Source organism: Lolium perenne, chromosome 2 (assembly GCF_019359855.2).
Source record: "Lolium perenne isolate Kyuss_39 chromosome 2, Kyuss_2.0, whole genome shotgun sequence".
Taxonomy (NCBI): Eukaryota; Viridiplantae; Streptophyta; class Magnoliopsida; order Poales; family Poaceae; genus Lolium; species Lolium perenne.
In genome coordinates this window covers 101,763,554-101,784,615 of record NC_067245.2, presented here as the reverse complement: position 1 = coordinate 101,784,615, position 21,062 = coordinate 101,763,554, and the positions used below count along the sequence as shown (strand labels likewise).

The window sequence follows — 21,062 nt, the reverse complement described above, 5'->3', positions numbered from 1 at the left end:
CACCATGGATGTCGCCGCGTGACGCAAAAAGGAGGGATGCAACACGAGGACTTCCCAGGAGGTCACCCATCCTAGTACTACTCTCGCCCAAGCACGCTTAACTTCGGAGTTCTGATGGGATCCGGTGCTTTAGTGCTGGTATGATCGCATCTGACATGTTATGCACTCATTTTCCCTTATGCTTGCTCCTCCCGCTCTTTGTCTGCTCTATTTTGTACCATGTCCATCCTCTTTTTCATCCGCACCACCGTTTCCCATCACCAATAGCCGAGCACGAGTGCCCGCAAAAAAATATCGTCCTAACTTCACCATGAATGTCGCCGCGTGACGCAAAAAAGGAGGGATGCAACACGAGGACTTCCCAGGAGGTCACCCATCCTAGTACTACTCTCGCCCAAGCACGCTTTGCTTCGGTGTTACGATGGGATCCGGTGCTTTAGTCTTTGAGTATGATCGCATCCAAACATGTTATGCACTCATTTTCCCTTATGCTTGCTCCTCCCGCTCTTTGTCTGCTCTATTTTGTACCATGTCCATCCTCTTTTTCATCAGCACCACCGTTTCCCATCACCAATAGCCGAGCACGAGTGCCCGCAAAAAAATATCGATCCTAACTTCACCATGAATGTCGCCGCGTGACGCAAAAAAGGAGGGATGCAACACGAGGACTTCCCGAGGAGGTCACCCATCCTAGTACTACTCTCGCCCAAGCACGCTTAACCGGAGTTACGATGGGATCCGGTGCTTTAGTCTTTGGTATGATCGCATCCGACATGTTATGCACTCATTTTCCCGTATGCGGGCTCCTCCCGCTCTATCTCCGCTCTATTTTGTACCATGTCCATCCTCTTTTTCATCCGCACCACCGTTTCCCATCACCAATAGCCGAGCACGAGCACCCGCAAAAAAATATCGTCCTAACTTCACCATGAATGTCGCTTGCGCGTGACGCAAAAGGAGGAGGGATGCAACACGAGGACTTCCCGGAGGTCACCCATCCTAGTACTACTCTCGCCCAAGCACGCTTAACTTCGGAGTTCGATGGGATCCGATTGCTTTAGTCTTGGTATGATCGCATCCGACATGTTATGCACTCATTTTCCTTATGCTTGCTCCTCCCGCTCTTTTGTCTGCTCTATTTTGTACCATGTCCATCCTCTTTTCATCCGCACCACCGTTTCCCATCACCAATAGCCGAACACGAGTGCCCGCAAAAAAATATCGTCCTAACTTCACCATGAATGTCGCCGCGTGACGCAAAAAAGGAGGGATGCAACACGAGGACTTCCCGGGGAGGTCACCCATCCTAGTACTACTCTCGCCTCAAGCACGCTTAACCGGAGTTCGATGGGATCCGGTGCTTTAGTGCTGGTATGATCGCATCCGACATGTTATGCACTCATTTTCCCTTATGCTTGCTCCTCCCGCTCTTTTGTCTGCTCTCTATTTTGTACCATGTCCATCCTCTTTTTCATCCGCACCACCGTTTCCCATCACCAATAGCCGAGCACGAGTGCCCGCAAAAAAATATCGTACTCTCTGAACGACGAGTGTCGCCGCGTGGCGCCACAAAGGCGGGATGCAACACGAGGACGTCGCAGGAGGTCACCCATCCTAGGACTAGTCTCGCCCGAGCAGGCTTAACTTGAGTTCGATGGGATCCGGTGCTTTAGTCTTTGAGTATGATCGCATCCGACATGTTATGCACTCATTTTCCCTTATGCTTGCTCCTCCCGCTCTTTGTCTGCTCTATTTTGTACCATGTCCATCCTCTTTTTCATCCGCACCACCGTTTCCCATCACCAATAGCCGAGCACGAGTGCCCGCAAAAAAATATCGTCCTAACTTCACCATGAATGTAGCCGCGTGACGCAAAAGGAGGGATGCAACACGAGGACTTCCCAGGAGGTCACCCATCCTAGTACTACTCTCGCCCAAGCACGCTTAACTTCGGAGTTCGATGGGATCCGGTGCTTTAGTCTTTGGTATGATCGCATCCGACATGTTATGCACTCATTTTCCCTTATGCTTGCTCCTCCCGCTCTTTGTCTGCTCTATTTTGTACCATGTCCATCCTCTTTTTCATCCGCACCACCGTTTCCCATCACCAATAGCCGAGCACGAGTGCCCGCAAAAAAATATCGTCCTAACTTCACCATGAATGTCGCCGCGTGAGCGCAAAAAAGGAGGGATGCAACACGAGGGACTTCCCGGGAGGTCACCCATCCTAGTACTACTCTCGCCCAAGCACGCTTAACCGGAGTTCGATGGGATCCGGTTGCTTTAGTGCTGGTATGATCGCATCCGACATGTTATGCACTCATTTTCCCTTATGCTTGCTCCTCCCGCTCTCTGTCTCGCTCTATTTTGTACCATGTCCATCCTCTTTTTCATCCGCACCACCGTTTCCCATCACCAATAGCCGAGCACGAGTGCCCGCAAAAAATATCGTCCTAACTTCACCATGAATGTCGCCGCGTGACGCAAAAAAGGAGGGATGCAACACGAGGACTTCAGGAGGTCACCCATCCTAGTACTACTCTCGCTTAAGCACGCTTAACCGGAGTTCGATGGGATCCGGTGCTTTAGTGGCTGGTATGATCGCATCCGACATGTTATGCACTCATTTTCCCTTATGCTTGCTCCTCCCGCTCTTTGTCTGCTCTATTTTGTACCATGTCCATCCTCTTTTTCATCCGCACCACCGTTTCCCATCACCAATAGCCGAGCACGAGTGCCCGCAAAAAAATATCGTCCTAACTTCACCATGAATGTCGCCGCGTGGCGCAAAAAAGGAGGATGCAACACGAGGACTTCCAGGAGGCCACCCATCCTAGTACTACTCTCGCCCAACCACGCTTAACTTCGGAGTTATGAAGGGTTCGGTGCTTTAGTGCTGGTATGATCGCATCCGACATGTTATGCACTCATTTTCCCTTATGCTTGCTCCTCCCGCTCTCTGTCTGCTCTATTTTGTACCATGTCCATCCTCTTTTTCATCCGCACCACCGTTTCCCATCACCAATAGCCGAGCACGAGTGCGCAAAAAATATCGTCCTAACTTCACCATGAATGTCGCCGCGTGACGCGCAAAAGGAGGGATGCAACACGAGGACTTCCCAGAGGTCACCCATCCTAGTACTACTCTCGCCCAAGCACGCTTAACTTCGGAGTTACGATGGGATCCGGTGCTTTAGTGCTTTGAGTATGATCGCATCCGACATGTTATGCACTCATTTTCCCTTATGCTTGCTCCTCCGCTCTTTGTACTTGCTCTATTTTGTACCATGTCCATCCTCTTTTTCATCCGCACCACCGTTTCCCATCACCAATAGCCGATCGCGAGTGCCCGCAAAAAATTAGCGTCCTAACTGCACCATGAATTACGCCGCTGGACGCAAAACAGGAGGTTGCAACACGAGGACGACCCAGGAGGTCACCCATCCTAGTACTACTCTCGCCCAAGCACGCTTAACCGGAGTTACGATGGGATCCGGTGCTTTAGTGCTGGTATGATCGCATCCGACATGTTATGCACTCATTTTCCCTTATGCTTGCTCCTCCCGCTCGTTGTCTCATCTATTTTGTACCATGTCCATCCTCTTTTTCATCCGCACCACCGTTTCCCATCACCAATAGCCGAGCACGAGTGCCCGCAAAAAAATATCGTCCTAACTTCACCATGAATGTCGCCGCGTGACGCAAAATAGGAGGGATGCAACACGAGGACTTCCCAGGAGGTCACCCATCCTAGTACTACTCTCGCCCAAGCACGCTTAACCAGTTACGATGGGATCCGATGCTTTTAGTCTTCAGGTATGATCGCATCCGACATGTTATGCACTCATTTTCCCTTATGCTTGCTCCTCCCGCTCTTTGTCTGCTCTATTTTGTACCATGTCCATCCTCTTTTTCATCCGCACCACCGTTTCCCATCACCAATAGCCGAGCACGAGTGCCCGCAAAAAATATCGTCCTAACTTCACCATGAATGTCGCCGCGTGACGCAACGGACGAGGGATGCAACACGAGGACTTCCCAGGAGGTCACCCATCCTAGTACTACTCTCGCCCAAGCACGCTTAACTTCGGAGTTCTGATGGGATCCGGTGCTTTAGTGCTGGTATGATCGCATCCGACATGTTATGCACTCATTTTCCCTTATGCTTGCTCCTCCCGCTCTCTGTCTGCTCTATTTTGTACCATGTCCATCCTCTTTTTCATCCGCACCACCGTTTCCCATCACCAATAGCCGAGCACGAGTGCCCGCAAAAAAATATCGTCCTAACTTCACCATGAATGTCGCCGCGTGACGCAAAAGAGGAGGGATGCAACACGAGAACTTCCCAGGAGGTCACCCATCCTAGTACTACTCTCGCCCAAGCACGCTTAACTTCGGAGTTCGATGGGATCCGTTGCTTTAGTGCTGGTATGATCGCATCCGACATGTTATGCACTCATTTTCCTTATGCTTGCTCCTCCCGCTCTTTGTCTGCTCTATTTTGTACCATGTCCATCCTCTTTTTCATCCGCACCACCGTTTCCCATCACCAATAGCCGAGCACGAGTGCCCGCAAAAAAATATCGTCCTAACTTCACCATGAATGTCGCCGCGTGACGCAAAAAAGGAGGGATGCAACACGAGGACTTCCCAGGAGGTCACCCATCCTAGTACTACTCGCCTCAAGCAAGCTTAACTTCGGAGTTACGATGGGATCCGGTGCTTTAGTCTTTGGTATGATCGCATCCGACATGTTATGCACTCATTTTCGCTTATGCTTGCTCCTCCGGCTCTCTGTCTGCTCTATTTTGTACCATGTCCATCCTCTTTTTCATCCGCACCACCGTTTCCCATCACCAATAGCCGAGCACGAGTGCCCGCAAAAAAATATCGTCCTAACTTCACCATGAATGTCGCCGCGTGACGCAAAAGAGGAGGGATGCAACACGAGAACTTCCCAGGAGGTCACCCATCCTAGTACTACTCTCGCCCAAGCACGCTTAACTTCGGAGTTCTGATGGGATCCGGTGCTTTAGTGCTGGTATGATCGCATCCGACATGTTATGCACTCATTTTCCCTTATGCTTGCTCCTCCCGCTCTTTGTCTGCTCTATTTTGTACCATGTCCATCCTTTTTTTCATCCGCACCACCGTTTCCCATCACCAATAGCCGAGCACGAGTGCCCGCAAAAAATATCGTCCTAACTTCACCATGAATGTCGCCGCGTGACGCAAAAAGGAGGGATGCAACACGAGGACTTCCCAGGAGGTCACCCATCCTAGTACTACTCTCGCCCAAGCACCCTTAACTTCGGAGTTACGATGGGATCCGGTGCTTTAGTGCTGGTATGATCGCATCCGACATGTTATGCACTCATTTTCCCTTATGCTTGCTCCTCCGCTCTTTGTCTGCTCTATTTTGTACCATGTCCATCCTCTTTTTCATCCGCACCACCGTTTCCCATCACCAATAGCCGAGCACGAGTGCCGCAAAAAAATATCGTCCTAACTTCACCATGAATGTCGCCGCGTGACGCAAAAGGAGGATGCAACACGAGGACTTCCCGTGAGGTCACCCATCCTAGTACTACTCTCGCCCAAGCACGCTTAACCGAGTTCGATGGGATCCGGTGCTTTAGTGCTGGTATGATCGCATCCGACATGTTATGCACTCATTTTCCCTTATGCTTGCTCCTCCCGCTCTCTGTCTGCTCTATTTTGTACCATGTCCATCCTCTTTTTCATCCGCACCACCGTTTCCCATCACCAATAGCCGAGCACGAGTGCCCGCAAAAAATATCGTCCTAACTTCACCATGAATGTCGCCGCGTGACGCAAAAAGGAGGGATGCAACACGAGGACTTCCCGGGAGGTCACCCATCCTAGTACTACTCTCGCCCAAGCACGCTTAACCGGAGTTCGATGGGATCCGGTGCTTTAGTCTTGGTATGATCGCATCCGACATGTTATGCACTCATTTTCCCTTATGCTTGCTCCTCCCGCTCTTTGTCTGCTCTATTTTGTACCATGTCCATCCTCTTTTTCATCCGCACCACCGTTTCCCATCACCAATAGCCGAGCACGAGTGCCCGCAAAAAAATATCGTCCTAACTTCACCATGAATGTCGCCGCGTGACGCAAAAAAGGAGGGATGCAACACGAGGACTTCCAGGAGGTCACCCATCCTAGTACTACTCTCGCCCAAGCACGCTTAACTTCGGAGTTCTGATGGGATCCGGTGCTTTAGTGCTGGTATGATCGCATCCGACATGTTATGCACTCATTTTCCCTTATGCTTGCTCCTCCCGCTCTTTGTCTGCTCTATTTTGTACCATGTCCATCCTCTTTTTCATCCGCACCACCGTTTCCCATCACCAATAGCCGAGCACGAGTGCCCGCAAAAAATATCGTCCTAACTTCACCATGAATGTCGCCGCGTGACGCAAAAAGGAGGGATGCAACACGAGGACTTCCCGGGAGGTCACCCATCCTAGTACTACTCTCGCCCAAGCACGCTTAACCGGAGTTCTGATGGGATCCGGTGCTTTAGTGCTGGTATGATCGCATCCGACATGTTATGCACCCATTTTCCCTTATGCTTGCTCCTCCAGCTCTTTGTCTGCTCTATTTTGTACCATGTCCATCCTTTTTTTTCATCCGCACCACCGTTTCCCATCACCAATAGCCGAGCACGAGTGCCCGCAAAAAAATATCGTCCTAACTTCACCATGAATGTCGCCGCGTGACGCAAAAAAGGAGGGATGCAACACGAGGACTATCAGGAGGTCACCCATCCTAGTACTACTCTCGCCCAAGCACGCTTAACTTCGGAGTTTTGATGGGATCCGGTGCTTTAGTGCTGGTATGATCGCATCCGACATGTTATGCACTCATTTTCCCTTATGCTTGCTCCTCCCGCTCTTTGTCTGCTCTATTTTGTACCATGTCCATCCTCTTTTTCATCCGCACCATCTTTTCCCATCACAAGTTGCCGCTCACGAGTGCCGCAAAAAAATATCGTCCTAACTTCACCATGAATGTCGCCGCGTGACGCAAAAAAGGAGGGATGCAACACGAGGACTTCCCAGTATCTCACCCCTCCAAGTACTACTCTCGCCCAAGCACGCTTAACTTCGGAGTTCTGATGGGATCCGGTGCTTTAGTGCTGGTATGATCGCATCCGACATGTTATGCACTCATTTTCCCTTATGCTTGCTCCTCCAGCTCTTTGTCTGCTCTATTTTGTACCATGTCCATCCTCTTTTTCATCCGCACCACCGTTTCCCATCACCAATAGCCGAGCACGAGTGCCCGCAAAAAAATATCGTCCTAACTTCACCATGAATGTCGCCGCGTGACGCAAAAAAGGAGGGATGCAACACGAGGACTTCCCAGGAGGTCACCCATCCTAGTACTACTCTCGCCCAAGCACGCTTAACTTCGGAGTTCTGATGGGATCCGGTGCTTTAGTGCTGGTATGATCGCATCCGACATGTTATGCACTCATTTTCCCTTATGCTTGCTCCTCCCGCTCTTTGTCTGCTCTATTTTGTACCATGTCCATCCTTTTTTCATCCGCACCACCGTTTCCCATCACCAATAGTCGAGCACGAGTGCCCGCAAAAAAATATCGTCCTAACTTCACCATGAATGTCGCCGCGTGACGCAAAAAAGGAGGGATGCAACATGAGGACTTCCCGGAGGTCACCCATCCTTGTACTACCCTCGCCCACCCACGCTTAACCACGGAGTTCTGATGGGATCCGGTGCTTTAGTGCTGGTATGATCGCATCCGACATGTTATGCACTCATTTTCCCTTATGCTTGCTCCTCCCGCTCTTTATCTGCTCTATTTTGTACCATGTCCATCCTCTTTTTCATCCGCACCACCGTTTCCCATCACCAATAGCCGAGCACGAGTGCCCGCAAAAAAATATCGTCCTAACTTCACCATGAATGTCGCCGCGTGACGCAAAAAAGGAGGGATGCAACACGAGGACTTCCCAGGAGGTCACCCATCCTAGTACTACTCTCGCCCAAGCACGCTTAACCGGAGTTACGATGGGATCCGGTGCTTTAGTCTTTGGTATGATCGCATCCGACATGTTATGCACTCATTTTCCCTTATGCTTGCTCCTCCCGCTCTTTATCTGCTCTATTTTGTACCATGTCCATCCTCTTTTTCATCCGCACCACCGTTTCCCATCACCAATAGCCGACACGAGTGCCCGCAAAATATCGTCCTAACTTCACCATGAATGTCGCCGCGTGGCGCAAAAAAGGAGGGATGCAACACGAGGACTTCCCGGAGGTCACCCATCCTAGTACTACTCTCGCCCAAGCACGCTTAACCCGGAGTTACGATGGGATCCGGTGCTTTAGTGCTGGTATGATCGCATCGACATGTTATGCACTCATTTTCCCTTATGCTTGCTCCTCCCGCTCTTTATCTCTGCTCTATTTTGTACCATGTCCATCCTCTTTTCATCCGCACCACCGTTTCCCATCACCAATAGCCGAGCACGAGTGCCCGCAAAAAAATATCGTCCTAACTTCACCATGAATGTCGCCGCGTGACGCAAAAAGGAGGGATGCAACACGAGGACTTCCAGTGAGGTCACCCATCCTAGTACTACTCTCGCCCAAGCACGCTTAACCGGAGTTCGATGGGATCCGGTGCTTTAGTGCCGGTATGATCGCATCCGACATGTTATGCACTCATTTTCCCTTATGCTTGCTCCTCCCGCTCTTTATGTCCGCTTCTATTTTGTACCATGTCCATCCTCTTTTTCATCCGCACCACCGTTTCCCATCACCAATAGCCGAGCACGAGTGCCCGCAAAAAATATCGTCCTAACTTCACCATGAATGTCGCCGCGTGGCGCAAAAAAGGAGGATGCAACACGAGGACTTCCCAGGAGGTCACCCATCCTAGTACTACTCTCGCCCAAGCACGCTTAACTTCGGAGTTCGATGGGATCCGGTGCTTTAGTCTTTGGTATGATCGCATCCGACATGTTATGCACTCATTTTCCCTTATGCTTGCTCCTCCCGCTCTTTGTCTGCTCTATTTTGTACCATGTCCATCCTCTTTTTCATCCGCACCAAGCTCTATTTTGTACCATGTCCATCCTCTTTTCATCCGCACCACCGTTTCCCATCACCAATAGCCAGAGCACGAGTGCGCTTAAAAAAATATCGTCCTAACTTCACCATGAATGTCGCCGCGTGACGCAAAAAAGGAGGGATCCGACACGCGGACTTCCCGGGAGGTCACAACCACTAGGACTCCTCTCGCCCAAGCACGCTTAAGTTCGGAGTTCGATGGGATCCGGTGCTTTAGTGCTGGTATGATCGCATCCGACATGTTATGCACTCATTTTCCCTTATGCTTGCTCCTCCCGCTCTTTGTCTGCTCTATTTTGTACCATGTCCATCCTCTTTTTCATCCGCACCACCGTTTCCCATCACCAATAGCCGAGCACGAGTGCCCGCAAAAAAATATCGTCCTAACTTCACCATGAATGTCGCCGCGTAGCTCAAAAAGGAGGGATGCAACACGAGGACTTCCCGGAGGTCACCCATCCTAGTACTACTCTCGCCCAAGCACGCTTAACTTCGGAGTTCGATGGGATCCGGTGCTTTAGTCTTTGGTATGATCGCATCCGACATGTTATGCACTCATTTTCCCTTATGCTTGCTCCTCCGCTCTTTTGTCTGCTCTTCTATTTTGTACCATGTCCATCCTCTTTTTCATCCGCACCACCGTTTCCCATCACCAATAGCCGAGCACGAGTGCCCGCAAAAAAATATCGTCCTAACTTCACCATGAATGTCGCCGCGTGACGCAAAAAAGGAGGGATGCAACACGAGGACTTCCCAGGAGGTCACCCATCCTAGTACTACTCTCGCCCAAGCACGCTTAACCTCCGGAGTACTGATGGGATCGGTGCTTTAGTGCTGGTATGATCGCATCCGACATGTTATGCACTCATTTTCCCTTATGCTTGCTCCTCCCGCTCTTTGTCTGCTCTATTTTGTACCATGTCCATCCTCTTTTTCATCCGCACCACCGTTTCCCATCACCAATAGCCGAGCACGAGTGCCCGCAAAAAAATATCGTCCTAACTTCACCATGAATGTCGCCGCGTGACGCAAAAAGGAGGGATGCAACACGAGGACTTCCCGGAGGTCACCCATCCTAGTGCTACTCTCGCCCAAGCACGCTTAACTTCGGAGTTACGATGGGATCCGGTGCTTTAGTCTTTGGTATGATCGCATCCGACATGTTATGCACTCATTTTCCCTTATGCTTGCTCCTCCCGCTCTTTATACGCTCTATTTTGTACCATGTCCATCCTCTTTTTCATCCGCACCACCGTTTCCCATCACCAATAGCCGAGCACGAGTGCCCGCAAAAAAATATCGTCCTAACTTCACCATGAATGTCGCCGCGTGACGAAAAAAAGGAGGATGCAACACGAGGACTTCCAGGAGGTCACCCATCCTAGTACTACTCTCGCCCAAGCACGCTTAACTTCGGAGTTCGATGGGATCCGGTGCTTTAGTGCTGGTATGATCGCATCCGACATGTTATGCACTCATTTTCCCTTATGCTTGCTCCTCCCGCTCTTTGTCTGCTCTATTTTGTACCATGTCCATCCTCTTTTTCATCCGCACCACCGTTTCCCATCACCAATAGCCGAGCACGAGTGCCCGAAAAAAATATGGTCCTAACTTCACCATGAATGTTGCCGCTTGACGCAAAAAAGGAGGGATGCAACACGAGGACTTCCCAGGAGGTCACCCATCCTAGTACTACTCTCGCCCAAGCACGCTTAACTTCGGAGTTACGATGGGATCCGGTGCTTTAGTGCTTTGGTATGATCGCATCCGACATGTTATGCACTCATTTTCCCTTATGCTTGCTCCTCCCGCTCTTTGTCCGCTCTATTTTGTACCATGTCCATCCTCTTTTTCATCCGCACCACCGTTTCCCATCACCAATAGCCGAGCACGAGTGCCGCAAAAAAATATCGTCCTAACTTCACCATGAATGTCGCCGCGTGGCGCAAAAAGGAGGGATGCAACACGAGGACTTCAGGAGAGGTCACCCATCCTAGTACTACTCTCGCCCAAGCACGCTTAACCCGGAGTTCTGATGGGATCCGGTGCTTTAGTGCTTTGGTATGATCGCATCCGACATGTTATGCACTCATTTTCCCTTATCGCTTGCTCCTCCCGCTCTTTATACGCTCTATTTTGTACCATGTCCATCCTCTTTTTCATCCGCACCACCGTTTCCCATCACCAATAGCCGAGCACGAGTGCCCGCAAAAAAATATCGTCCTAACTTCACCATGAATGTCGCCGCGTGGCGCTAAAAAGGAGGATGCAACACGAGGACTTCCCGAGGAGGTCACCCATCCTAGTACTACTCTCGCCCAAGCACGCTTAACCCGGAGTTCGATGGGATCCGGTGCTTTTGTGCTTGGTATGATCGCATCCGATATGTTATGCACTCATTTTCCCTTATGCTTGCTCCTCCCGCTCTTTTGTCTTGCTCTATTTTGTACCATGTCCATCCTCTTTTTCATCCGCACCACCGTTTCCCATCACCAATAGCGAGCACCAGTGCCCGCAAAAAAATATCGTCCTAACTTCACCATGAATGTCGCCGCGTGGCGCAAAAAAGGAGGATGCAACACGAGGACTTCCTGTGAGGTCACCCATCCTAGTACTACTCTCGCCCAAGCACGCTTAACCGGAGTTCGATGGGATCCGGTGCTTTAGTCTTTGGTATGATCGCATCCGAGCATGTTATGCACTCATTTTCCCTTATGCTTGCTCCTCCCGCTCTTTGTCTGCTCTATTTTGTACCATGTCCATCCTCTTTTTCATCCGCACCACCGTTTCCCATCACCAATAGCCGAGCACGAGTGCCGCAAAAAAATATCGTCCTAACTTCACCATGAATGTCGCCGCGTGACGCAAAAAACGAGGGATGGAACACGAGGACTTCCGGAGGTCACCCATCCTAGTACTACTCTCGCCCAAGCACGCTTAACTTCGAGTTACGATGGGATCCGGTGCTTTAGTGCTTTGGTATGATCGCATCCGACATGTTATGCACTCATTTTCCCTTATGCTTGCTCCTCCCGCTCTTTGTCTGCTCTATTTTGTACCATGTCCATCCTCTTTTTCATCCGCACCACCGTTTCCCATCACCAATAGCCGAGCACGAGTGCCCGCAAAAAAATATCGTCCTAACTTCACCATGAATGTCGCCGCATATCGCAAAAAGGAGGGATGCAACACGAGGACTTCCCGTGAGGTCACCCATCCTAGTACTACTCTCGCCCAAGCACGCTTAACCCGGAGTTCAGATGGGATCCGGTGCTTTAGTGCTGGTATGATCGCATCCGACATGTTATGCACTCATTTTCCCTTATGCTTGCTCCTCCCGCTCTTTGTCTGCTCTATTTTGTACCATGTCCATCCTCTTTTTCATCCGCACCACCGTTTCCCATCACCAATAGCCGAGCACGAGTGCCCACAAAAAAATATCGTCCTAACTTCACCATGAATGTCGCCGCGTGACGCAAAAAAGGAGGGATGCAACACGAGGACTTCCCAGGAGGTCACCCATCCTAGTACTACTCTCGCCCAAGCACGCTTAACAACGGAGATAAGATGGGATCCGGTGCTTTAGTGCTGGTATGATCGCATCCGACATGTTATGCACTCATTTTCCCTTATGCTTGCTCCTCCCGCTCTTTGTCTGCTCTATTTTGTACCATGTCCATCCTCTTTTTCATCCGCACCACCGTTTCCCATCACCAATAGCCGAGAGGTAGTGCCCGCAAAAAAATATCGTCCTAACTTCACCATGAATGTCGCCGCGTGACGCAAAAAAGGAGGGATGCAACACGAGGAATTCCCAGGAGGTCACCCATCCTAGTACTACTCTCGCCCAAGCACGCTTAACCCGGAGTTCTGATGGGATCCGGTGCTTTAGTGCTTTGGTATGATCGCATCCGACATGTTATGCACTCATTTTCCCTTATGCTTGCTCCTCCCGCTCTTTGTCCGCTCTATTTTGTACCATGTCCATCCTCTTTTTCATCCGCACCACCGTTTCCCATCACCAATAGCCGAGCACGAGTGCCCGCAAAAAAATATCGTCCTAACTTCACCATGAATGTCGCCGCGTGACGCAAAAGGAGGGATGCAACACGAGGACTTCCCGGGGAGGTCACCCATCCTAGTACTACTCTCGCCCAAGCACGCTTAACCGGAGTTCGATGGGATCCGGTGCTTTTGTCTTGGTATGATCGCATCCGACATGTTATGCACTCATTTTCCCTTATGCTTGCTCCTCCCGCTCTTTATACGCTCTATTTTGTACCATGTCCATCCTCTTTTTCATCCGCACCACCGTTTCCCATCACCAATAGCCGAGCACGAGTGCCCGCAAAAAAATATCGTCCTAACTTCACCATGAATGTCGCCGCGTGACGCAAAAGGAGGGATGCAACACGAGGACTTCCAGTGAGGTCACCCATCCTAGTACTACTCTCGCCCAAGCACGCTTAACTTCGGAGTTCGATGGGATCCGGTGCTTTAGTGCTTTGGTATGATCGCATCCGACATGTTATGCACTCATTTTCCTTATGCTTGCACCTCCGCTCTTTGTCTGCTATATTTTGTACCATGTCCATCCTCTTTTTCATCCGCACCACCGTTTCCCATCACCAATAGCCGAGCACGAGTGCCCGCAAAAAAATATCGTCCTAACTTCACCATGAATGTCGCCGCGTGGCGCAAAAGGAGGGATGCAACACGAGGACTTCCCAGGAGGTCACCCATCCTAGTACTACTCTCGCCCAAGCACGCTTAACCCGGAGTTCGATGGGATCCGGTGCTTTGTCTTTGGTATGATCGCATCCGACATGTTATGCACTCATTTTCCCTTATGCTTGCTCCTCCCGCTCTTTATCTGCTCTATTTTGTACCATGTCCATCCTCTTTTTCATCCGCACCACCGTTTCCCATCACCAATAGCCGAGCACGAGTGCCCGCATAAAAAAATATCGTCCTAACTTCACCATGAATGTCGCCGCGTGACGCAAAAAAGCGGGATGCAACACGAGGACTTCCCAGGAGGTCACCCATCCTAGTACTACTCGCCCAAGCACGCTTAACCCGAAGTTCGATGGGATCCGGTGCTTTAGTCTTGGTATGATCGCATCCGACATGTTATGCACTCATTTTCCCTTATGCTTGCTCCTCCCGCTCTTTGTCTGCTCTATTTTGTACCATGTCCATCCTCTTTTTCATCCGCACCACCGTTTCCCATCACCAATAGCCGAGCACGAGTGCCCGCAAAAAAATATCGTCCCTAACTTCACCATGAATGTCGCCGCGTGACGCAAAAAAGGAGGGATGCAACACGAGGACTTCCCGGAGGTCACCCATCCTAGTACTACTCTCGCCCAAGCACGCTTAACCCGGAGTTCGATGGGATCCGGTGCTTTAGTGCTGGTATGATCGCATCCGACATGTTATGCACTCATTTTCCCTTATGCTTGCTCCTCCCGCTCTTTGTCTGCTCTATTTTGTACCATGTCCATCCTCTTTTTCATCCGCACCACCGTTTCCCATCACCAATAGCCGAGCACGAGTGCCCGCAAAAAAATATCGTCCTAACTTCACCATGAATGTCGCCGGGTGGCGCTAAATAGGAGGGATGCAACACGAGGACTTCCCAGGAGGTCACCCATCCTAGTACTACTCACGCCCAAGCACGCTTAACTTCGGGAGTTACGATGGGATCCGTTGCTTTAGTGCTGGTATGATCGCATCCGACATGTTATGCACTCATTTTCCTTATGCTTGCTCCTCCCGCTCTTTGTCTGCTCTATTTTGTACCATGTCCATCCTCTTTTTCATCCGCACCACCGTTTCCCATCACCAATAGCCGAGCACGAGTGCCCGCAAAAAATATCGTCCTAACTTCACCATGAATGTCGCCGCGTGGCGCAAAAAAGGAGGGATGCAACACGAGGACTTCCCGAGGAGGTCACCCATCCTAGTACTACTCTCGCCCAAGCACGCTTAACCGGAGTTGATGGGATCCGGTGCTTTAGTCTTTGGTATGATCGCATCCGACATGTTATGCACTCATTTTCCCTTATGCTTGCTCCTCCCGCTCTTTGTCTCCTCTATTTTGTACCATGTCCATCCTCTTTTTCATCCGCACCACCGTTTCCCATCACCAATAGCCGAGCACGAGTGCCCGCAAAAAAATATCGTCCTAACTTCACCATGAATGTCGCCGCGTGACGCAAAAGGAGGGATGCAACACGAGGACTTCCCGGAGGTCACCCATCCTAGTACTACTCTCGCCCAAGCACGCTTAACTTCGGAGTTCGATGGGATCCGGTGCTTTAGTGCTTTGGTATGATCGCATCCGACATGTTATGCACTCATTTTCCCTTATGCTTGCTCCTCCCGCTCTTTGTCTGCTCTATTTTGTACCATGTCCATCCTCTTTTTCATCCGCACCACCGTTTCCCATCACCAATAGCCGAGCACGAGTGCCCGCAAAAAAATATCGTCCTAACTTCACCATGAATGTCGCCGCGTGACGCAAAAAAGGAGGGATGCAACACGAGGACTTCCCAGGAGGTCACCCATCCTAGTACTACTCTCGCCCAAGCACGCTTAACTTCGGAGTTCTGATGGGATCCGGTGCTTTAGTCTTTGAGTATGATCGCATCCGACATGTTATGCACTCATTTTCCCTTATGCTTGCACCTCCCGCTCTTTGTCTGCTATATTTTGTACCATGTCCATCCTCTTTTTCATCCGCACCACCGTTTCCCATCACCAATAGCCGAGCACGAGTGCCCGCAAAAAAATATCGTCCTAACTTCACCATGAATGTCGCCCGCGTGACGCTAAAAAAGGAGGGATGCAACACGAGGACTTCCCAGGAGGTCACCCATCCTAGTACTCTCGCCCAAGCACGCTTAACTTCGGAGTTCTGATGGGATCCGGTGCTTTAGTGCTGGTATGATCGCATCAGACATGTTATGCACTCATTTTCCCTTATGCTTGCTCCTCCCGCTCTTTGTCTGCTCTATTTTGTACCATGTCCATCCTCTTTTTCATCCGCACCACCGTTTCCCATCACCAATAGCCGAGCACGAGAGCCCGCAAGATAATATCGGCCTAAGTTATACCTGAATGTCGCCGCGTGAGGCGAAGTAGGCGGGATGCTACACGAGGACTTCCCGGGGAGGTCACCCATCCTAGTACTACTCTCGCCCAAGCACGCTTAACTTCGGAGTTTTGATCGGAACCGGTGCGTTAGTGCTTGGATTATCGCAAGCGACATGTTATGAACACTTTTTCCCTTATGCTTGCTCCTCCGGCTCGTTGTGTGCTCTATTTTGCAGCAGGTCCATCCTCTTTTTCATCCGCACCACCGTTTCCCATCACCAATAGCCGAGCACGAGTGCCGCAAAAAAATATCGTCCTAACTTCACCATGAATGTCGCCGCGTGGCGCAAAAAGGCGGGATGCAACACGAGGACTTCCCGGGGAGGTCACCCATCCTAGTACTACTCTCGCCCAAGCACGCTTAACCGAAGTTACGATGGGATCCGGTGCTTTAGTGCTGGTATGATCGCATCCGACATGTTATGCACTCATTTTCCCTTATGCTTGCTCCTCCCGCTCTTTGTCTGCTCTATTTTGTACCATGTCCATCCTCTTTTTCATCCGCACCACCGTTTCCCATCACCAATAGCCGAGCACGAGTGCCCGCAAAAAATATCGTCCTAACTTCACCATGAATGTCGCCGCGTGACGCAAAAAAGGAGGATGCAACACGAGGACTTCCAGGAGGTCACCCATCCTAGTACTACTCGCCCAAGCACGCTTAACTTCGGAGTTCGATGGGATCCGGTGCTTTAGTGCTTTGGTTTGATCGCATCCGACATGTTATGCACTCATTTTCCCTTATGCTTGCTCCTCCCGCTCTTTGTCTGCTCTATTTTGTACCATGTCCATCCTCTTTTTCATCCGCACCACCGTTTCCCATCACCAATAGCCGAGCACGAGTGCCCGCAAAAAATATCGTCCTAACTTCACCATGAATGTCGCCGCGTGACGCAAAAAAGGAGGGATGCAACACGAGGACTTCCCGGAGGTCACCCATCCTAGTACTACTCTCGCCCAAGCACGCTTAACTTCGGAGTTCGATGGGATCCGGTGCTTTAGTCTTTGGTATGATCGCATCCGACATGTTATGCACTCATTTTCCCTTATGCTTGCTCCTCCCGCTCTTTGTCTGCTCTATTTTGTACCATGTCCATCCTCTTTTTCATCCGCACCACCGTTTCCCATCACCAATAGCCGAGCACGAGTGCCCGCAAAAAAATATCGTCCTAACTTCACCATGAATGTCGCCGCGTGACGCAAAAAAGGAGGGATGCAACACGAGGACTACCATGGAGGTCACCCAACCTAGTACTACTCTCGCCCAAGCACGCTTAACCCGGAGTTCGATGGGATCCGGTGCTTTAGTGCTGGTATGATCGCATCCGACATGTTATGCACTCATTTTCCCTTATGCTTGCTCCTCCCGCTCTTTGTCTCCTCTATTTTGTACCATGTCCATCCTCTTTTTCATCCGCACCACCGTTTCCCATCACCAATAGCCGAGCACGAGTGCCCGCAAAAAAATATCGTCCTAACTTCACCATGAATGTCGCCGCGTGACGCAAAAAAGGAGGGATGCAACACGAGGACTTCCCAGGAGGTCACCCATCCTAGTACTACTCTCGCCCAAGCACGCTTAACTTCGGAGTTCGATGGGATCCGGTGCTTTAGTCTTTGGTATGATCGCATCCGACATGTTATGCACTCATTTTCCCTTATGCTTGCTCCTCCCGCTCTTTGTCTGCTCTATTTTGTACCATGTCCATCCTCTTTTTCATCTGCACCACCGTTTCCCATCACCAATAGCCGAGCACGAGTGTCGCAAAAAAATATCGTCCTAACTTCACCATGAATGTCGCCGCGTGACGCAAAAGGAGGATGCAACACGAGGACTTCCCGGAGGTCACCCATCCTAGTACTACTCTCGCCCAAGCACGCTTAACTTCGGAGTTCTGATGGGATCCGGTGCTTTAGTGCTGGTATGATCGCATCCGACATGTTATGCACTCATTTTCCCTTATGCTTGCACCTCCCGCTCTTTGTCTGCTATATTTTGTACCATGTCCATCCTCTTTTTCATCCGCACCACCGTTTCCCATCACCAATAGCCGAGCACGAGTGCCCGCAAAAAAATATCGTCCTAACTTCACCATGAATGTCGCCGCGTGACGAAAAAAAGGAGGGATGCAACACGAGGACTTCCCAGGAGGTCACCCATCCTAGTACTACTCTCGCCCAAGCACGCTTAACTTCGGAGTTCTGATGGGATCCGGTGCTTTAGTGCTGGTATGATCGCATCCGACATGTTATGCACTCATTTTCCCTTATGCTTGCACCTCCCGCTCTTTATGCGCTATATTTTGTACCATGTCCATCCTCTTTTTCATCCGCACCACCGTTTCCCATCACCAATAGCCGAGCACGAGTGCCCGCAAAAAAATATCGTCCTAACTTCACCATGAATGTCGCCGCGTGACGCAAAAAAGGCGGGATGCAACACGAGGACTTCCCAGGAGGTCACCCATCCTAGTACTACTCTCGCCCAAGCACGCTTAACTTCGAAGTTCTGATGGGATCCGGTGCTTTAGTGCTGGTATGATCGCATCCGACATGTTATGCACTCATTTTCCCTTATGCTTGCTCCTCCCGCTCTTTATCTCGCTCTATTTTGTACCATGTCCATCCTCTTTTTCATCCGCACCACCGTTTCCCATCACCAATAGCCGAGCACGAGTGCCCGCAAAAAAATATCGTCCTAACTTCACCATGAAGGTCGCGGCGGGGCGCAATAAAGCCGGTAGGCGACACGAGGACTTCCCAGGAGGTCACCCATCCTAGTACTACTCGCCCAAGCACGCTTAACTTCGGAGTTCGATGGGATCCGGTGCTTTAGTGCTGGTATGATCGCATCCGACATGTTATGCACTCATTTTCCCTTATGCTTGCTCCTCCCGCTCTTTGTCTGCTCTATTTTGTACCATGTCCATCCTCTTTTTCATCCGCACCACTGTTTCCCATCACCAATAGCCGAGCACGAGTGCCCGCAAAAAAATATCGTCCTAACTTCACCATGAATGTCGCCGCGTGACGCAAAAAAGGAGGGATGCAACACGAGGACTTCCCAGGAGGTCACCCATCCTAGTACTACTCTCGCCCAAGCACGCTTAACTTCGGAGTTCGATGGGATCCGGTGCTTTAGTCTTTGGTATGATCGCATCCGACATGTTATGCACTCATTTTCCCTTATGCTTGCTCCTCCCGCTCTTTGTCTGCTCTATTTTGTACCATGTCCATCCTCTTTTTCATCCGCACCACCGTTTCCCATCACCAATAGCCGAGCACGAGTGCCCGCAAAAAAATATCGTCCTAACTTCACCATGAATGTCGCCGCGTGACGCACAAAAGGAGGGATGCAACACGAGGACTTCCCCGGAGGTCACCCATCCTAGTACTCCTCTCGCCCAAGCACGCTTAACTTCGGAGTTATGTTGTGATCCTGTGCTTTAGTGGATGTACGATCGCATCCGACATGTTATGCACTCATTTTCCCTTATGCTTGCTCCTCCCGCTCTTTGTCTCCTCTATTTTGTACCATGTCCATCCTCTTTTTCATCCGCACCACCGTTTCCCATCACCAATAGCCGAGCACGAGTGCCCGCAAAAAATTTCGTCCTAACTTCACCATGAATGTCGCCGCGTGACGCAAAAAAGGAGGGATGCAACACGAGGACTTCCCAGGAGGTCACCCATCCTAGTACTACTCTCGCCCAAGCACGCTTAACATCGGAGTTCTGATGGGATCCGGTGCTTTAGTGCTGGTATGATCGCATCCGACATGTTATGCACTCATTTTCCCTTATGCTTGCTCCTCCCGCTCTTTGTCTTCTCTATTTTGTACCATGTCCATCCTCTTTTTCATCCGCACCTTTCACCGTTTCCCATCACCAATAGCCGAGCACGAGTGCCCGCAAAAAAATATCGTCCTAACTTCACCATGAATGTCGCCGCGTGACGCAAAAAAGGAGGGATGCAACACGAGGACTTCTCAGGAGGTCACCCATCCTAGTACTACTCTCGCCCAAGCACGCTTAACTTCGGAGTTCTGATGGGATCCGGTGCTTTAGTGCTGGTATGATCGCATCCGACATGTTATGCACTCATTTTCCCTTATGCTTGCTCCTCCCGCTCTTTGTCTGCTCTATTTTGTACCATGTCCATCCTCTTTTTCATCCGCACCACCGTTTCCCATCACCAATAGCCGAGCACGAGTGCCCGCAAAAAAATATCGTCCTAACTTCACCATGAATGTCGCCGCGTGACGCAAAAATGGAGGGATGCAACACGAGGACTTCCCGTGAGGTCACCCATCCTAGTACTACTCTCGCCCAAGATATATTAACTTCGGAGTTAGGAAGGTATCCGGTTCTTTAGTGCTGGTATGATCGCATCCGACATGTTATGCACTCATTTTCCCTTATGCTTGCTCCTCCCGCTCTTTATCTGCTCTATTTTGTACCATGTCCATCCTCTTTTTCATCCGCACCACCGTTTCCCATCACCAATAGCCGAGCACGAGTGCCCGCAAAAAAATATCGTCCTAACTTCACCATGAATGTCGCCGCGTGACGCAAAAAAGGAGGGATGCAACACGAGGACTTCCCAGGAGGTCACCCATCCTAGTACTACTCTCACCCAAGCACGCTTAACTTCGGAGTTCTGATGGGATCCGGTGCTTTAGTGCTGGTATGATCGCATCCGACATGTTATGCACTCATTTTCCCTTATGCTTGCACCTCCCGCTCTTTGTCTGCTATATTTTGTACCATGTCCAT

At 50.5% G+C, this 21,062-nt stretch overlaps 47 non-coding genes and 21 pseudogenes across 47 annotated transcripts; all 68 read right to left on the bottom strand.

The window, feature by feature from the left end:
• Window positions 1-33: 33 nt before the first annotated feature.
• LOC139837376 (5S ribosomal RNA) lies at window positions 34-152 on the bottom strand. Its single transcript, XR_011753868.1, has one exon. It is a non-coding gene; the product is annotated as a 5S ribosomal RNA (ribosomal RNA).
• Window positions 153-340: 188 nt separating this feature from the next.
• LOC139837059 (5S ribosomal RNA) lies at window positions 341-461 on the bottom strand (annotated as a pseudogene).
• Window positions 462-651: 190 nt separating this feature from the next.
• On the bottom strand, window positions 652-770 carry LOC139837127 (5S ribosomal RNA; annotated as a pseudogene).
• Window positions 771-962: 192 nt separating this feature from the next.
• LOC139836946 (5S ribosomal RNA) lies at window positions 963-1,080 on the bottom strand. Its single transcript, XR_011753669.1, has one exon. It is a non-coding gene; the product is annotated as a 5S ribosomal RNA (ribosomal RNA).
• Window positions 1,081-1,267: 187 nt separating this feature from the next.
• On the bottom strand, window positions 1,268-1,385 carry LOC139836980 (5S ribosomal RNA; annotated as a pseudogene).
• Window positions 1,386-1,880: 495 nt separating this feature from the next.
• LOC139836778 (5S ribosomal RNA) lies at window positions 1,881-1,999 on the bottom strand. The gene has a single exon (XR_011753490.1). It is a non-coding gene; the product is annotated as a 5S ribosomal RNA (ribosomal RNA).
• A 189-nt stretch (window positions 2,000-2,188) lies between these two features.
• On the bottom strand, window positions 2,189-2,306 carry LOC139836907 (5S ribosomal RNA). Its single transcript, XR_011753629.1, has one exon. It is a non-coding gene; the product is annotated as a 5S ribosomal RNA (ribosomal RNA).
• A 188-nt stretch (window positions 2,307-2,494) lies between these two features.
• On the bottom strand, window positions 2,495-2,609 carry LOC139837159 (5S ribosomal RNA; annotated as a pseudogene).
• A 187-nt stretch (window positions 2,610-2,796) lies between these two features.
• LOC139837083 (5S ribosomal RNA) lies at window positions 2,797-2,913 on the bottom strand (annotated as a pseudogene).
• Window positions 2,914-3,098: 185 nt separating this feature from the next.
• LOC139836877 (5S ribosomal RNA) lies at window positions 3,099-3,219 on the bottom strand. Its single transcript, XR_011753598.1, has one exon. It is a non-coding gene; the product is annotated as a 5S ribosomal RNA (ribosomal RNA).
• A 188-nt stretch (window positions 3,220-3,407) lies between these two features.
• LOC139837002 (5S ribosomal RNA) lies at window positions 3,408-3,524 on the bottom strand (annotated as a pseudogene).
• A 188-nt stretch (window positions 3,525-3,712) lies between these two features.
• LOC139837201 (5S ribosomal RNA) lies at window positions 3,713-3,830 on the bottom strand (annotated as a pseudogene).
• Window positions 3,831-4,017: 187 nt separating this feature from the next.
• LOC139837225 (5S ribosomal RNA) lies at window positions 4,018-4,136 on the bottom strand. Its single transcript, XR_011753717.1, has one exon. It is a non-coding gene; the product is annotated as a 5S ribosomal RNA (ribosomal RNA).
• A 188-nt stretch (window positions 4,137-4,324) lies between these two features.
• LOC139836452 (5S ribosomal RNA) lies at window positions 4,325-4,442 on the bottom strand. Its single transcript, XR_011753156.1, has one exon. It is a non-coding gene; the product is annotated as a 5S ribosomal RNA (ribosomal RNA).
• A 187-nt stretch (window positions 4,443-4,629) lies between these two features.
• Window positions 4,630-4,748, bottom strand: LOC139837098 (5S ribosomal RNA; annotated as a pseudogene).
• Window positions 4,749-4,936: 188 nt separating this feature from the next.
• Window positions 4,937-5,055, bottom strand: LOC139836850 (5S ribosomal RNA). The gene has a single exon (XR_011753567.1). It is a non-coding gene; the product is annotated as a 5S ribosomal RNA (ribosomal RNA).
• Window positions 5,056-5,241: 186 nt separating this feature from the next.
• LOC139836455 (5S ribosomal RNA) lies at window positions 5,242-5,360 on the bottom strand. The gene has a single exon (XR_011753159.1). It is a non-coding gene; the product is annotated as a 5S ribosomal RNA (ribosomal RNA).
• A 183-nt stretch (window positions 5,361-5,543) lies between these two features.
• Window positions 5,544-5,658, bottom strand: LOC139836935 (5S ribosomal RNA). The gene has a single exon (XR_011753657.1). It is a non-coding gene; the product is annotated as a 5S ribosomal RNA (ribosomal RNA).
• Window positions 5,659-5,844: 186 nt separating this feature from the next.
• LOC139836902 (5S ribosomal RNA) lies at window positions 5,845-5,960 on the bottom strand. The gene has a single exon (XR_011753623.1). It is a non-coding gene; the product is annotated as a 5S ribosomal RNA (ribosomal RNA).
• Window positions 5,961-6,148: 188 nt separating this feature from the next.
• Window positions 6,149-6,266, bottom strand: LOC139836336 (5S ribosomal RNA). The gene has a single exon (XR_011753034.1). It is a non-coding gene; the product is annotated as a 5S ribosomal RNA (ribosomal RNA).
• Window positions 6,267-6,452: 186 nt separating this feature from the next.
• On the bottom strand, window positions 6,453-6,569 carry LOC139836555 (5S ribosomal RNA). Its single transcript, XR_011753259.1, has one exon. It is a non-coding gene; the product is annotated as a 5S ribosomal RNA (ribosomal RNA).
• Window positions 6,570-6,758: 189 nt separating this feature from the next.
• On the bottom strand, window positions 6,759-6,876 carry LOC139836687 (5S ribosomal RNA). The gene has a single exon (XR_011753398.1). It is a non-coding gene; the product is annotated as a 5S ribosomal RNA (ribosomal RNA).
• Window positions 6,877-7,063: 187 nt separating this feature from the next.
• LOC139836775 (5S ribosomal RNA) lies at window positions 7,064-7,182 on the bottom strand. Its single transcript, XR_011753487.1, has one exon. It is a non-coding gene; the product is annotated as a 5S ribosomal RNA (ribosomal RNA).
• A 188-nt stretch (window positions 7,183-7,370) lies between these two features.
• LOC139837224 (5S ribosomal RNA) lies at window positions 7,371-7,489 on the bottom strand. Its single transcript, XR_011753716.1, has one exon. It is a non-coding gene; the product is annotated as a 5S ribosomal RNA (ribosomal RNA).
• A 187-nt stretch (window positions 7,490-7,676) lies between these two features.
• LOC139836940 (5S ribosomal RNA) lies at window positions 7,677-7,794 on the bottom strand. The gene has a single exon (XR_011753662.1). It is a non-coding gene; the product is annotated as a 5S ribosomal RNA (ribosomal RNA).
• A 188-nt stretch (window positions 7,795-7,982) lies between these two features.
• On the bottom strand, window positions 7,983-8,100 carry LOC139837000 (5S ribosomal RNA; annotated as a pseudogene).
• Window positions 8,101-8,284: 184 nt separating this feature from the next.
• Window positions 8,285-8,401, bottom strand: LOC139836967 (5S ribosomal RNA; annotated as a pseudogene).
• A 187-nt stretch (window positions 8,402-8,588) lies between these two features.
• Window positions 8,589-8,704, bottom strand: LOC139836846 (5S ribosomal RNA). The gene has a single exon (XR_011753562.1). It is a non-coding gene; the product is annotated as a 5S ribosomal RNA (ribosomal RNA).
• A 189-nt stretch (window positions 8,705-8,893) lies between these two features.
• On the bottom strand, window positions 8,894-9,012 carry LOC139836788 (5S ribosomal RNA). The gene has a single exon (XR_011753503.1). It is a non-coding gene; the product is annotated as a 5S ribosomal RNA (ribosomal RNA).
• A 232-nt stretch (window positions 9,013-9,244) lies between these two features.
• LOC139837156 (5S ribosomal RNA) lies at window positions 9,245-9,362 on the bottom strand (annotated as a pseudogene).
• A 187-nt stretch (window positions 9,363-9,549) lies between these two features.
• On the bottom strand, window positions 9,550-9,667 carry LOC139836892 (5S ribosomal RNA). The gene has a single exon (XR_011753613.1). It is a non-coding gene; the product is annotated as a 5S ribosomal RNA (ribosomal RNA).
• Window positions 9,668-9,858: 191 nt separating this feature from the next.
• Window positions 9,859-9,977, bottom strand: LOC139836806 (5S ribosomal RNA). The gene has a single exon (XR_011753522.1). It is a non-coding gene; the product is annotated as a 5S ribosomal RNA (ribosomal RNA).
• A 187-nt stretch (window positions 9,978-10,164) lies between these two features.
• LOC139836978 (5S ribosomal RNA) lies at window positions 10,165-10,283 on the bottom strand (annotated as a pseudogene).
• Window positions 10,284-10,470: 187 nt separating this feature from the next.
• Window positions 10,471-10,587, bottom strand: LOC139836641 (5S ribosomal RNA). The gene has a single exon (XR_011753345.1). It is a non-coding gene; the product is annotated as a 5S ribosomal RNA (ribosomal RNA).
• Window positions 10,588-10,774: 187 nt separating this feature from the next.
• On the bottom strand, window positions 10,775-10,895 carry LOC139836708 (5S ribosomal RNA). Its single transcript, XR_011753420.1, has one exon. It is a non-coding gene; the product is annotated as a 5S ribosomal RNA (ribosomal RNA).
• Window positions 10,896-11,081: 186 nt separating this feature from the next.
• LOC139836875 (5S ribosomal RNA) lies at window positions 11,082-11,201 on the bottom strand. The gene has a single exon (XR_011753596.1). It is a non-coding gene; the product is annotated as a 5S ribosomal RNA (ribosomal RNA).
• A 188-nt stretch (window positions 11,202-11,389) lies between these two features.
• Window positions 11,390-11,508, bottom strand: LOC139836982 (5S ribosomal RNA; annotated as a pseudogene).
• A 188-nt stretch (window positions 11,509-11,696) lies between these two features.
• LOC139837060 (5S ribosomal RNA) lies at window positions 11,697-11,813 on the bottom strand (annotated as a pseudogene).
• A 188-nt stretch (window positions 11,814-12,001) lies between these two features.
• Window positions 12,002-12,119, bottom strand: LOC139837140 (5S ribosomal RNA; annotated as a pseudogene).
• A 187-nt stretch (window positions 12,120-12,306) lies between these two features.
• Window positions 12,307-12,424, bottom strand: LOC139836654 (5S ribosomal RNA). Its single transcript, XR_011753359.1, has one exon. It is a non-coding gene; the product is annotated as a 5S ribosomal RNA (ribosomal RNA).
• Window positions 12,425-12,612: 188 nt separating this feature from the next.
• On the bottom strand, window positions 12,613-12,731 carry LOC139836676 (5S ribosomal RNA). The gene has a single exon (XR_011753387.1). It is a non-coding gene; the product is annotated as a 5S ribosomal RNA (ribosomal RNA).
• Window positions 12,732-12,919: 188 nt separating this feature from the next.
• Window positions 12,920-13,039, bottom strand: LOC139836753 (5S ribosomal RNA). Its single transcript, XR_011753465.1, has one exon. It is a non-coding gene; the product is annotated as a 5S ribosomal RNA (ribosomal RNA).
• Window positions 13,040-13,225: 186 nt separating this feature from the next.
• Window positions 13,226-13,342, bottom strand: LOC139837031 (5S ribosomal RNA; annotated as a pseudogene).
• Window positions 13,343-13,528: 186 nt separating this feature from the next.
• LOC139836744 (5S ribosomal RNA) lies at window positions 13,529-13,648 on the bottom strand. Its single transcript, XR_011753456.1, has one exon. It is a non-coding gene; the product is annotated as a 5S ribosomal RNA (ribosomal RNA).
• A 184-nt stretch (window positions 13,649-13,832) lies between these two features.
• On the bottom strand, window positions 13,833-13,949 carry LOC139837013 (5S ribosomal RNA; annotated as a pseudogene).
• Window positions 13,950-14,138: 189 nt separating this feature from the next.
• On the bottom strand, window positions 14,139-14,253 carry LOC139837077 (5S ribosomal RNA; annotated as a pseudogene).
• A 189-nt stretch (window positions 14,254-14,442) lies between these two features.
• On the bottom strand, window positions 14,443-14,558 carry LOC139836867 (5S ribosomal RNA). The gene has a single exon (XR_011753587.1). It is a non-coding gene; the product is annotated as a 5S ribosomal RNA (ribosomal RNA).
• Window positions 14,559-14,746: 188 nt separating this feature from the next.
• LOC139836796 (5S ribosomal RNA) lies at window positions 14,747-14,866 on the bottom strand. Its single transcript, XR_011753511.1, has one exon. It is a non-coding gene; the product is annotated as a 5S ribosomal RNA (ribosomal RNA).
• Window positions 14,867-15,052: 186 nt separating this feature from the next.
• On the bottom strand, window positions 15,053-15,169 carry LOC139837168 (5S ribosomal RNA; annotated as a pseudogene).
• Window positions 15,170-15,355: 186 nt separating this feature from the next.
• On the bottom strand, window positions 15,356-15,474 carry LOC139836790 (5S ribosomal RNA). Its single transcript, XR_011753505.1, has one exon. It is a non-coding gene; the product is annotated as a 5S ribosomal RNA (ribosomal RNA).
• A 188-nt stretch (window positions 15,475-15,662) lies between these two features.
• Window positions 15,663-15,783, bottom strand: LOC139836738 (5S ribosomal RNA). The gene has a single exon (XR_011753450.1). It is a non-coding gene; the product is annotated as a 5S ribosomal RNA (ribosomal RNA).
• A 190-nt stretch (window positions 15,784-15,973) lies between these two features.
• Window positions 15,974-16,089, bottom strand: LOC139836467 (5S ribosomal RNA). The gene has a single exon (XR_011753171.1). It is a non-coding gene; the product is annotated as a 5S ribosomal RNA (ribosomal RNA).
• Window positions 16,090-16,277: 188 nt separating this feature from the next.
• On the bottom strand, window positions 16,278-16,397 carry LOC139837164 (5S ribosomal RNA; annotated as a pseudogene).
• A 186-nt stretch (window positions 16,398-16,583) lies between these two features.
• On the bottom strand, window positions 16,584-16,701 carry LOC139836957 (5S ribosomal RNA). The gene has a single exon (XR_011753681.1). It is a non-coding gene; the product is annotated as a 5S ribosomal RNA (ribosomal RNA).
• Window positions 16,702-16,887: 186 nt separating this feature from the next.
• LOC139836948 (5S ribosomal RNA) lies at window positions 16,888-17,004 on the bottom strand. The gene has a single exon (XR_011753671.1). It is a non-coding gene; the product is annotated as a 5S ribosomal RNA (ribosomal RNA).
• Window positions 17,005-17,191: 187 nt separating this feature from the next.
• On the bottom strand, window positions 17,192-17,309 carry LOC139836891 (5S ribosomal RNA). Its single transcript, XR_011753612.1, has one exon. It is a non-coding gene; the product is annotated as a 5S ribosomal RNA (ribosomal RNA).
• Window positions 17,310-17,497: 188 nt separating this feature from the next.
• LOC139836931 (5S ribosomal RNA) lies at window positions 17,498-17,614 on the bottom strand. The gene has a single exon (XR_011753653.1). It is a non-coding gene; the product is annotated as a 5S ribosomal RNA (ribosomal RNA).
• A 188-nt stretch (window positions 17,615-17,802) lies between these two features.
• LOC139836777 (5S ribosomal RNA) lies at window positions 17,803-17,921 on the bottom strand. Its single transcript, XR_011753489.1, has one exon. It is a non-coding gene; the product is annotated as a 5S ribosomal RNA (ribosomal RNA).
• A 184-nt stretch (window positions 17,922-18,105) lies between these two features.
• On the bottom strand, window positions 18,106-18,223 carry LOC139836400 (5S ribosomal RNA). Its single transcript, XR_011753100.1, has one exon. It is a non-coding gene; the product is annotated as a 5S ribosomal RNA (ribosomal RNA).
• A 188-nt stretch (window positions 18,224-18,411) lies between these two features.
• Window positions 18,412-18,530, bottom strand: LOC139837223 (5S ribosomal RNA). Its single transcript, XR_011753715.1, has one exon. It is a non-coding gene; the product is annotated as a 5S ribosomal RNA (ribosomal RNA).
• Window positions 18,531-18,718: 188 nt separating this feature from the next.
• LOC139837419 (5S ribosomal RNA) lies at window positions 18,719-18,837 on the bottom strand. Its single transcript, XR_011753912.1, has one exon. It is a non-coding gene; the product is annotated as a 5S ribosomal RNA (ribosomal RNA).
• A 189-nt stretch (window positions 18,838-19,026) lies between these two features.
• On the bottom strand, window positions 19,027-19,142 carry LOC139836773 (5S ribosomal RNA). The gene has a single exon (XR_011753485.1). It is a non-coding gene; the product is annotated as a 5S ribosomal RNA (ribosomal RNA).
• A 188-nt stretch (window positions 19,143-19,330) lies between these two features.
• LOC139836776 (5S ribosomal RNA) lies at window positions 19,331-19,449 on the bottom strand. Its single transcript, XR_011753488.1, has one exon. It is a non-coding gene; the product is annotated as a 5S ribosomal RNA (ribosomal RNA).
• A 188-nt stretch (window positions 19,450-19,637) lies between these two features.
• On the bottom strand, window positions 19,638-19,756 carry LOC139837094 (5S ribosomal RNA; annotated as a pseudogene).
• A 187-nt stretch (window positions 19,757-19,943) lies between these two features.
• On the bottom strand, window positions 19,944-20,062 carry LOC139837421 (5S ribosomal RNA). The gene has a single exon (XR_011753914.1). It is a non-coding gene; the product is annotated as a 5S ribosomal RNA (ribosomal RNA).
• Window positions 20,063-20,254: 192 nt separating this feature from the next.
• Window positions 20,255-20,373, bottom strand: LOC139837310 (5S ribosomal RNA). The gene has a single exon (XR_011753801.1). It is a non-coding gene; the product is annotated as a 5S ribosomal RNA (ribosomal RNA).
• Window positions 20,374-20,561: 188 nt separating this feature from the next.
• On the bottom strand, window positions 20,562-20,680 carry LOC139836921 (5S ribosomal RNA). The gene has a single exon (XR_011753643.1). It is a non-coding gene; the product is annotated as a 5S ribosomal RNA (ribosomal RNA).
• A 188-nt stretch (window positions 20,681-20,868) lies between these two features.
• Window positions 20,869-20,987, bottom strand: LOC139837412 (5S ribosomal RNA). The gene has a single exon (XR_011753905.1). It is a non-coding gene; the product is annotated as a 5S ribosomal RNA (ribosomal RNA).
• Between the last annotated feature and the right edge of the window lie 75 nt (window positions 20,988-21,062).